Source organism: Xenopus laevis, chromosome 2L (genome assembly GCF_017654675.1).
Source record: "Xenopus laevis strain J_2021 chromosome 2L, Xenopus_laevis_v10.1, whole genome shotgun sequence".
NCBI classification, from domain to species: Eukaryota; Metazoa; Chordata; class Amphibia; order Anura; family Pipidae; genus Xenopus; species Xenopus laevis.
In genome coordinates, this window is record NC_054373.1 from 174,940,469 (window position 1) to 174,950,691 (window position 10,223).

Here is a 10,223-nt window from a genome sequence, read left to right on the forward strand (position 1 = left end):
CCTGTACGTGAATGCAAAGAAATCTTCAATGGCGGGCATAGGGGTGCTCACTCTCACTAGCTTGGTTGTCCACCCCCTTGCTCTACTGCGGCAGGCAGCATTGTTTAAAGGATAAGTAAACCTTTTAGAACAAGTGAATGTAAAATTGAAGAGAGTGCTATTCTAAGATTGTTTGCAATGTACATTCATTTTTTATTTTTAATTCCAGGATATTAAAGGATACATGTACTGTTAATATGAATGAATTTTTTTACAACAGCGCCATCTGCTGGTCATTTTCCCACCAGTCTGACCACCAAGTAGTCAAGGAAATTGTCAGGAGAAACCAAGAGGCTGCTCTGATGTTCTTCTGTTTAGCAACGATTTGAGAAAAAGTTTCTAATTTTTTTCCTAAGCAGAAGAACATCAGAGCAGCCTCTTTGTTGTCTTTCTCCTGACAACTTCCTTGACTACTTGGTGGTCAGACTGGTGGGAAACTGACCAGCAGGTGGCGCTGTTGTAACAAAATCCATTCATATTAACAGTCCATGTATCCTTTAATATCCTGGAATTAAAAATAAAAAATGAATGTACATTGCAAACAATCTTAAAATAGCACCCTCATCAGTTTTACATTCACTTATTTTAAAGGTTTACTTACCCTTAAAAGTGCAGAAGCTGCTTGGGAGGGGGACTACCACACTGTGGAATGGGTGCCCCTGCCCGCACAGGGTCTGCTGCATGGTAGCTATGTCACTACTCTGGTATCTTCACAGTATGTAAGATGTACTTTGCAATTTTGAGCATGTGGAAAACCAAACAGGATGTTGCTCTGCAGAACAGGAAGGGATACAAAAAATGGCTTCTATCAGAAAGCACTTGCATTGGGAAGATCGGAATAAGGCGATCCAAGCATTTCACAAAGCACAGATGTTTAATTACATGTTCAGCTGTGCCTAGTAAGGCCACCTTTCTTTAGCTGTAGCTATTCTTTATTTGAGGGTGTGATCCAATAATCACAGATTTGAAAGAGGTAGTGGTACACATCAGTCCGCACAGCAATTTCAAAAGCTTTATTTTTTAGATGTGGCTTAATTCCCCGAAGCAAGATGCAACTGCATTAGCAAGATATCTGCTCCCTGCTGAAGCAAGAAAGAAGCCACAGAAACGTTGTTCCACTTGCAGGCACTATGTAGAGGGGTCCACCCATCCACAGTGACGGCTTGTACATATGCAACGTACCCAATGAGCTCCCGTGTTATACTCAGATGCCCATTGTAAGCTGCTCTGTGGGGTGTAGTGGTAAGAAATAACTTACCGAAACTCCGCTTGTGCTTCTCTTCTTAAAAGGCGACAGGGCGACGATCCTTCGTGCGGCACTCGATTTCTCCTCCCTGGCTTTCTCCTATAAGGAATGATGGATCGCCTTTTCTGAAGAGGAGCGCAAGAAAGTTTAATTTCTCTTTCTGTTTTTTTTTCGTTGTATACTAGCGAATTTTTTTTAAAAAATTTTATGTTACTGGTCCTTTAACAAGGTTTGGATGGTTTGACTGTTTGAAGAGTGCTAAGCTGCAGAAAGACAGAGGGAAATGTTATGTTATGTAATGTATAATAAACAAGAGGGTACAATCAGGGCCGCCATTAGAAATCACGGGGGGCCCCGTACAACAAAATTTTTCGGGGCCCCCTGGGCCCTGCCCACCCCTGACATGAAAACCCTAGCTCACAAGCTGAACACAGAGCATGGAGGAGGGCTAAGAGGGGAGGGGCTGAGCTGAGGAGGGAGGGGCTGAGGGCTAAGGAGGGAGGATGGAGGGAGGGGCTGAGGGCTAAGGAGGGAGGATCGAGCGAGGGGGGAGTTTGCAACTCGGCAAGTATTTGCAGCACGGACAGATCTGTCACTGCAGCCTCTTAAATCAGTAAGTAGAGGCGAGTCTGTATTTCTTCCTTAGGAGACAGCATGCAGCCGGAGCGTCTGCTCTCCCCCTGTGAAAAATTTTCTGCGGACGCTTCTGCGGGCCCCCCCTTCAGGTCCGGGCCTGGTACAGTAGTACCCCCTGTGCCCCCCTGATGGCGGCCATGGGTACAATACCCAATTAAAGGGGTGGTTCACCTTTAAAGAAACAGTTCAGTGCAAAAATAAAAACTGGATAAATAGATAGGCAGTGCAAAATAAAAACTGTTTCTAATATAGTTAGTTAGTCAAAAGTGCAATGTATAAAGGCTGGAGTGACTGTATGTCTAACATAACAGAAGTGAACCCAATTTCCTGCTTTGCAGCTCTCTAACTCTGAGTTAGTCATTGATTTGAAGGGGGCCCACATGGGACATTACTGTTCAGTGAGTTTGCAATTGATCCTCAGCATTCAGCTCAGATTCAAAAGCAACAGTTATGACCCATGTGACCCCCCTCAAGTCAATGATTGTTTATTGCCTGGTAACCAGGGCCGTTCCTGCCATGAGGCAAGGTGAGCACCTTGCCTCAGGTGGCAGTGAACGGCCAGTTACAAGGCGCGGCAAAAAGCCGCCTCCTGTAACTTTAAGAGCCGAATTTCCGGTTTTTAAACCGGAAATTGGTCTCTGCTAGTGCAGAAGGCACAGTACGCGCTCATTGCACTAGTGATACCGCCCCTTTTGACCCGCTCCGATGCTAAACTTTTAAGCGCAGAGCGGGAGAGGAGGGCGGCATCGGGGTTGCTGCCTCAGACGCCAACAGCCCACGGATCGCCCCTGCTGGTAACCAATCAGTGGAAACCAAGAAAGCTGCAAAGCAGGAAGTAGTGTTCTGGCTATTATGTTAGACGTATATATGTTATAGAATGGCTACTTCTAAGCAACTTTTCAAATGCCTTCCTTTTTTCTTTTTCATAGTTTTTGAATTATTTGCCTTTTTCTTCTTAGTCGTTCCAGCTTTCTAATGTAGGCCACTAACTCCATTTAAAAAAAAGTGCTCTGTAAGGCTACAAATGTATTATTACTGCTTCTTTCTATAATATATCTTTCTATTCAGACCTCTCCTATTCATAGTCCAGTCTTTTATTCAAACCAATGCATGGTTGCTAGGGTCATTTGGACCCTAGCAACCAGATTGCTGAAATTGCAAACTGCAGAGCTGCTGATTAAAAAAACTCAACAAAAACAAACATAATAAAGAATTAAAACCAATTGCAAATTGTCTCAGAATATCACTCTCTACATCATACTAACAGTTAATTTAAAGATGAAAAATGCCAGTAACATAACTAATGAGGGTCGGCCCGGGTGCAGTTTTCTGTGCGCCTTTGAATTGGCACAAACGTCAGGAGGTCCCAGAGAGGGTGAAGGCAACCCCTGCAGTTGCCCTGAACGATGCCTTTACATATCAGATCATTTGTGTTACATGGGTTACAAAAAATGAATGCACCTCCTAGGGTAGAAATTTAACATTTTTACATTTTGCTTTAAGCTTTAATACCAACCCAAAGCGATCACAGCCCTTTAGCAGGATTTGTCTTTTCTGCTGATTCACTGCACATGCTCTGGGCTGCTGTCACTTACTGAGCTTAGGGACCCACTCACAATATAAAGCATAAATAAGTTTACCGACACTTGAAAGCTGGACCAACAAGATGGGGGAACTTTGGAGGCCTGGATCTTTACTGCTAAATCTCTGTGTTCAGTATATAACATAAAGCTCAGCATCTTAAATAAACAATCTTAGTTATATTCATTTGCAGCCTTTACTGGTGACTGGCAGTGTATTTAAATGAGAAGCAGTCTGGCAGAATAAGATAACAAGGAAGAAAAACAAAGTCAAGCAAGCACTCTCCGCAGCAATATAAACAGTACGTGTTTTCACTTTCAATGTAAGGAAAGTGAATAGCAGTGTCAGATATTGGCTGTACATGTAGTGCAAGCAGGGAAACTGTCTCCCAAAACTACTGCACCACGGAGGCTTTGTATTACACTGACAAATATGTATCCCCGGTGGATGAGAGGAGCGCCGAAGCACAACGGGAGGATGAATAGCTTTGGAAGCATTCCAAACTTTAACATATGCTTACAGAAGCAATGTAATGTTTCTGGAATATGAATAGGGCAGAGCCTGAATAGAAAGGTGAGTAATAAAATGTAGCAATAACAATACATTTGCAGCTTTATAGAGCATTTGTTTTTATTTATTTGAAAGCTGCAGTCATAAGAAGAAGGCAAATAATTCAAAAACTATATAAAAAAAAGTTCAATTAAATAGTTTCATACTCACATACTAAAAGTGAACTTAAAGGTGAAAGGCCCCTTTGAATGACATGAATACAAGCATTGAGGCTGCACCACCATCATCTTCCGGTCTTCCAGGCATTCTCCAACTGGTTTGGATGAGCACATGCACAGCACAGAATTTATTACGTAGATTTTCCTACTGTGCATTTGCCCTCCTAGAATAGTCAGTGGGTACAGCTGCAATAACAAAGATGGTGGTGTGGCCCTCAGCACCTGGGCTGGTGTGTGGTTTTTTTTGAAGAAGAGAGAGGTCATTTACAACTGCAAGCACATTTGCATTCGCACAAATTTCGAATTTTCGTTGGAGAAACAAAGAGCTAAGTATGTTTTCCCACCGGTGATTTACTGTATTGCTAGTGGGAAAGCATTTGCCCGCAGTAGATGAGATTTATTGCAGGCAACTTATCTCCTTGTCTGTCATCTATATACCTTAGATCAGTGATTCTCAACCAGTAGCTTATAACATGTAACATGTTGTTGAGTAACATGTTGCTCTCCAACCCCATGGATGTTGCTATCAGTGTCCTCAAAGCAGGAGCTTATTTTTGAATTCCAGGCTTGGAAGCAAGTTTTAATTGTATAAAAACTAAGTATAGTGGCAAGTACAGCCTCCTGTAGGCTGCCAGTCCACATGGGAGCTACTAAATAGCCAATCACAGCCCTTATTTGGCATCCCAAGGGACTTATTCATGCTTGTGTTGCTCGCCAACTCATTTTACATTTGAATGTGGCTCAGGGGTAAAAAAGGTTGGGGACCCCTGCCTAAGATGGTGTTCTACAAATGTCCTACTACGGAATGTTCCCAAATTCACACCTTGTGTCACCATCTTCTCTCTCATAACATTGTAATCTTTGAAGTGTGGGCACCACTTTCCATTGTATAAGTCCCATTTATAGTACCCACTGGGGCTGCGGTTGTATTTTATGGGTAATTCCCATTTGAAGATAAAGGCAATTGCATGTGCGGTCAGCCAGTTCTTCCTCGTATTATACATTTAGGGTAACATATGTTTTAGCTGAATAAAAAGCAAAGAACTCATTTCTAGAGGCGAGCCTCCCACTCCATTAATATGAATGCACAGAAATCCTATATTTCAGGAAGATCTAACATTGTCCTTGGCAGTAGTTAGGGGAGCCTGTAGTCACGCCACACAGTTACACAGCAGTAACAGATCATCAGTGAAATAAATCTGGGATGCTTGACTACAATGGGATTGTGTTGCCATTGTGTGCTTTTTAGCTTGTGGAATCCTTTACAGAAATGAGCAGATAGATTCAGCACACAGGTAAAGTAAATTAGCTCAGCTGTCATCAGGATCAGCAGAGGTTTCCCCAGGCTTAGAAATAATTGGAGAACCAATGCTCTGCAGTTTGGTTTATACTGCTAAATTACAGAACTGTTTCACTGTCCGTGCTGGCTTGTATGGATGGAGCATCAGAAGGGATGAGAGACACATGATAAACCTTCCAGGTGCTTGTGGCAGGTACTTGTAAGTGTACAACTACACAGGAGACTTTGATCAGATCTTACCAAATCTTACCACGCTACGATGCTACGAAATCCTCCTATAGCTAGAACGGATCATATAAAGTTGGATGGTGTAGTTTGTTCATGCATCTACATCTGACCGTCAATGTATTTCAATGGATCAGGCACTATCAGATTTTATCTCGTCGGATGAAGACCCGGTATTCAGCGTTTGGATGGAAAATTTACACATCAGATTTTTGCATCAGTCCCATTACATTCTGACCCATGCGACTGCATCGATGCGTTTTGTCGATCCATGCTACAAAATCTCACGTGGAGTTTAGCCTTAAAAGTTTCAGCAATGCACAGGACAGGGATTTTAACAAACTTTAAAGCATTAAATTAAAGCATTAGTTTTTTAAAATCATGCTCCTAATCCAAATTCATGAAAATTAGATTATGTCATATGTGAGTGCATTGAGGAACGTTTTTAGCTCATGAGACAAGTGGAATTGTCAGCAGTTATGCTGCTCGTTGTAAGACTAAAATGGAAATATTCTACCACTGGTACAGACGGACCGTGAACAGAAAACCAGCGGTAGGGAAAAACACGACTTGTTCTAGGAGGTATATTCACTTGGGGGTGTCAAATTATTAGGCATCTGCAAGTGATTCAAGTCACTTACTTTAGACCAGTGATCCCCAACCAGTAGCTCGTGAGCAACATGTTGCTCTCCAACCCCTTGGATGTTGCTCTCGGTGTCCTCAAAGCAGTTGCTTATTTTTGAATTTTCAGCTTGAAAGCTAATTTTAATTGCATAAAAACTAAGTATAGTGCCAGGGAGAGCCTCTTGTAGGCTGCCAGTCCACATAGGGGCTACCAAATAGCCAATCACAGCACTTATTTGGCACCCCAGGGGACTTTTTCATGCTTGTGTTGCTCCCCAACTCGTTTTACATTTGAATGTGGCTCACGGGTTAAAAAGGTTGGGGACCCCTGCTTTAGACCCTGGGCAGGTTCTCATTTTCTTAAAAACATGGAGTGTTGCAACATCCCCTGCACTTGTGTATTCTGCTGGGCACCAAAAGAGTGTGGCGGTATGATGCTGAGAAAAATGGCCTGGGTGATTTTGGAAGATGAAGCGTCCTGCTCCGGGTCCAAATTAAGGAACTACAATCATAGGGGTACCTAAAAACATCAATCACCATTAATTTTTAGCACATGAAGATAAACCGGCCTTTTTTAATGTGTGATACAGTTAATGGGGCAAATTCACTAACCACAGAAAATTCCCAAGCAATGGCTTCGCTCACAGTGCAACACTTCGCCAGGTGTAGATTCGGCAGGACAACACTAATTCACTAAAATCCGAAGTTGCGTCCAGGTCGCTGAATGCTGGTGAAATTGCGCTAGTGTTACTGCGCCAAGCGAAGTTGCGCTAGTATTGCCTTATTTGCATACAGCGGGAAGTTAAAGCTGAATGGACGTATATGTTGCAGCAAATACATTACACTACACAAGCCCGGGAAACCTTAATAAAATAAAGTTGTTAAATTGCCCTACACATGAGCCCTGTGTATAGTTTATGTGTCATATGTTAGGAAATGTAGGGGGGAAGCCGATTACCCCCCAAAAAATTACGCTTTTTTTCAGCCTATCGCTCTGTAAAAAAGAAAAGATGCTAGCGTTTTTTGGGACTTACAAAAATGTTCAACTATTTTTTTAGGAACTCCTATCTACTCTGCTGCACTTCACCTGGTCTGAGCTGGTGAAGGCAAGTCTGGCGCAGATGGTAACGTTCAGTAAAATCCGCATCTTAGTGAATTTGTGTAGTTACGTCAATTTGACAGAGCACAAATTTGGCAGGCGTTAGGGAGTGAAGTACCGCTAGAGTCTATCTCCTTCTCTAGCGAAGTTACGCCAGCGACCGTTATTAAATCGGCGAAGTACATAAATGACGCCACGCTGGCGAATTTTCACCCGCATTAGTCATTTCGCCCTTTAGTAAGTTTGCCCCCTTGTCTTCTTATGGTGATTCAAATTATAAGAATTCTGTAAATACAATGGGATTACACAGGGGACCCTGCAGACTGGAGACAAATGGTTCCAGGGCTTTATGTAGTCATCACACAATGGATTTTCCAGCTTTTCTGATTCATATAGGGACCTTGGGAAGGTCATTTTGGAACTATACACAACCAAGCAAGCCGTCAGGCGTGGCCAAAGCAGCACTCCATACTGGCCCTTGTATGGCCAGCTTTAAACCAGTGTTGGCCCACCTGAAGACCTCAATATGTTGTACAACTCTAGCCACTGGTGGAATGCTAGAAGTTTATCAAAATAAAAATTGTTGCAGTTTCACTCATAACTCTATGGCGCTTGTTGAAACATGTTAACGCCTTAATACTCTATTTTCTGTGCTGCCTAGAGAAGACAATAACATCAGTGGTTAGTGAATACAAATGCCACAATGCCCCACACTAAAACAGAGAAACGGAACAATTCATCATACCCTGCTATTCTCTGCGGCAAACAATATGAGCTCTTTAGGGATTCTGCTGTAGTTTCTTCTCCTGAGACTGGAACCACTCCTCATTCTTATCTTCATCCTCTTCCTCCTACTCTGCCGCCCAGAGGCTCTGAGTGCCAGTTGATATCAGATGGCGATGAGTCTCCAGGAGCTCAAGCTGATTAAAGTCCTCGGGAAAATCTGTGAATTTATCTCTCTCCACCTCTGGGCTCCCTCGGCAGGCGGCATTTATTTCATCCTGTGCTGCAGTAATAGCGTATAAGCCTTCGTCTTTCTGCTTGGTAAGACTCATCTGAAAAGCAGAATGGAACAGAATGTTGCTTGCCATGGGCCTCACATACACAAATAATTGACTTTCTGGAATGTCCCAGTTTAAGACGACTGCCAAGACTTGGGCTGCCTCAGGATTTGATAGATGTTGGCATGCAACACCCTATAATTATCCTAGAGCAAATTAGGAGAACCTGTCGTTTTAGACTGACAAGATCTTCTGCAGAATAATGAAGTAATGATACAGTAATAAACATTTCTTGTTGTGTGTGAAAAGCATAACCTGTGGCAAGAAAACACAACTGGAGTTTTATGAGAGTGACACATTTGCAATGAGGTAAAAGACCAGTGGTCTATGGTAAATGTCCTGAGGTGGCTCTTCTGCCTCCCCCTACCCCACATACTTAACTTTTCGGCACTCTGAAGGGGTGGGAGGAGGTGGATACATTAGTGATGAGAACACTGTTGAGCTTCCTGCACTAGAAGAGGGGGATTTCTGTTTCAGTAATGAGAAATGTGGGTCTTTAAGTTACCATCATGGCATTTTGCTGCCTCTGGCAACTTGTGGCACACTGACAACGGAGGCATGGTTTTCACCTTGTCTCATAGCAGGAACAGTGCAACTCTTTGGTCTAATTTGAAAACAATCTGTATCCCTATAAAGATCTACAATGGTCTATACCTCAATCCATACTTGAAGTATTTGGTGATAGCATCATGCCGCAAAGTTGCTTTTCATCAGCATGGAGTGGGTGTCTCATAAAAAGAGAGCATGGATGGTGCACAATACCTGTACTACAAGGAAACCAATTTTTCTGTTAAGAAACCTGAAGTTTGGGCAAAAGATCATCATTTCGCAGGACTAATAATCGAAAACAAAATGCAGTGCATTAGTCTCACTGATGTCAGAGAGTTGCAATGACTGTCAGCCCACAACTTGCCCAATCAACTTCAAAGCAACCAATTTGGATTGGCTAAACAGTGTGCACACAAACAAAAATCCACAATATGAAGAGATGACATATAACGTATATAACAGCTAACTACTACTGCGCACAGAACTATATAAGTGCTAAAACAGTACAATAATGTGTGCTTGCATCTCAATCAATAGGCTGGATATTTACAGTTGTGGTCCTGCATGTTGGACACAAGGTCTTCAGTATAAGGATCTTTGCTGTATTTGGTATACAGCTATTTGTCAGGTGAAGAATCCTAAATATACCATATTATAATTCCTTAACATTAAACTACTACCTCAGCAGGGATAGCTAACTGCTACTAAGTGTTCAGCAAACTTCTAGACTGGTAGTGGCCCCATGCCTTCTTACTCTTTTTTTTCCTGCTTTCTTTCTATACATCCTTCATCATTTATTACATCTGTAATAAAATAAATAAATTAAAAAAAACAAGGATTTTTGAATAAAAAGGGTTTGTTCTTAGAAATGATGCAAAAAAAAAAAAAAACCAAAACCGTTAATTGCATAAAATAAATATGAAATCTTATAAAGGAAAACCAATTATTCAATGAAAACAATTCTTTACTAATTCACTGTTTCACGAATTCTCTTATACCTTGTGACCTAACTTATCTTTATTCGATGTTCATGGCAAAAGCATTGCACTGGGATTTGTTAATATTTAAATACGTTTTAGAAGATTTTTAGCATTCTGCTCCTTATCCAGAATAATATATATATATATATTTCTAT

The 10,223-nt window shown here is 41.9% G+C and overlaps 1 pseudogene; it reads right to left on the reverse strand.

Annotated features, from left to right (window-relative positions):
• Nucleotides 1–964: 964 nt before the first annotated feature.
• LOC108707576 lies at nt 965–9,036 on the reverse strand (annotated as a pseudogene).
• Between the last annotated feature and the right edge of the window lie 1,187 nt (nt 9,037–10,223).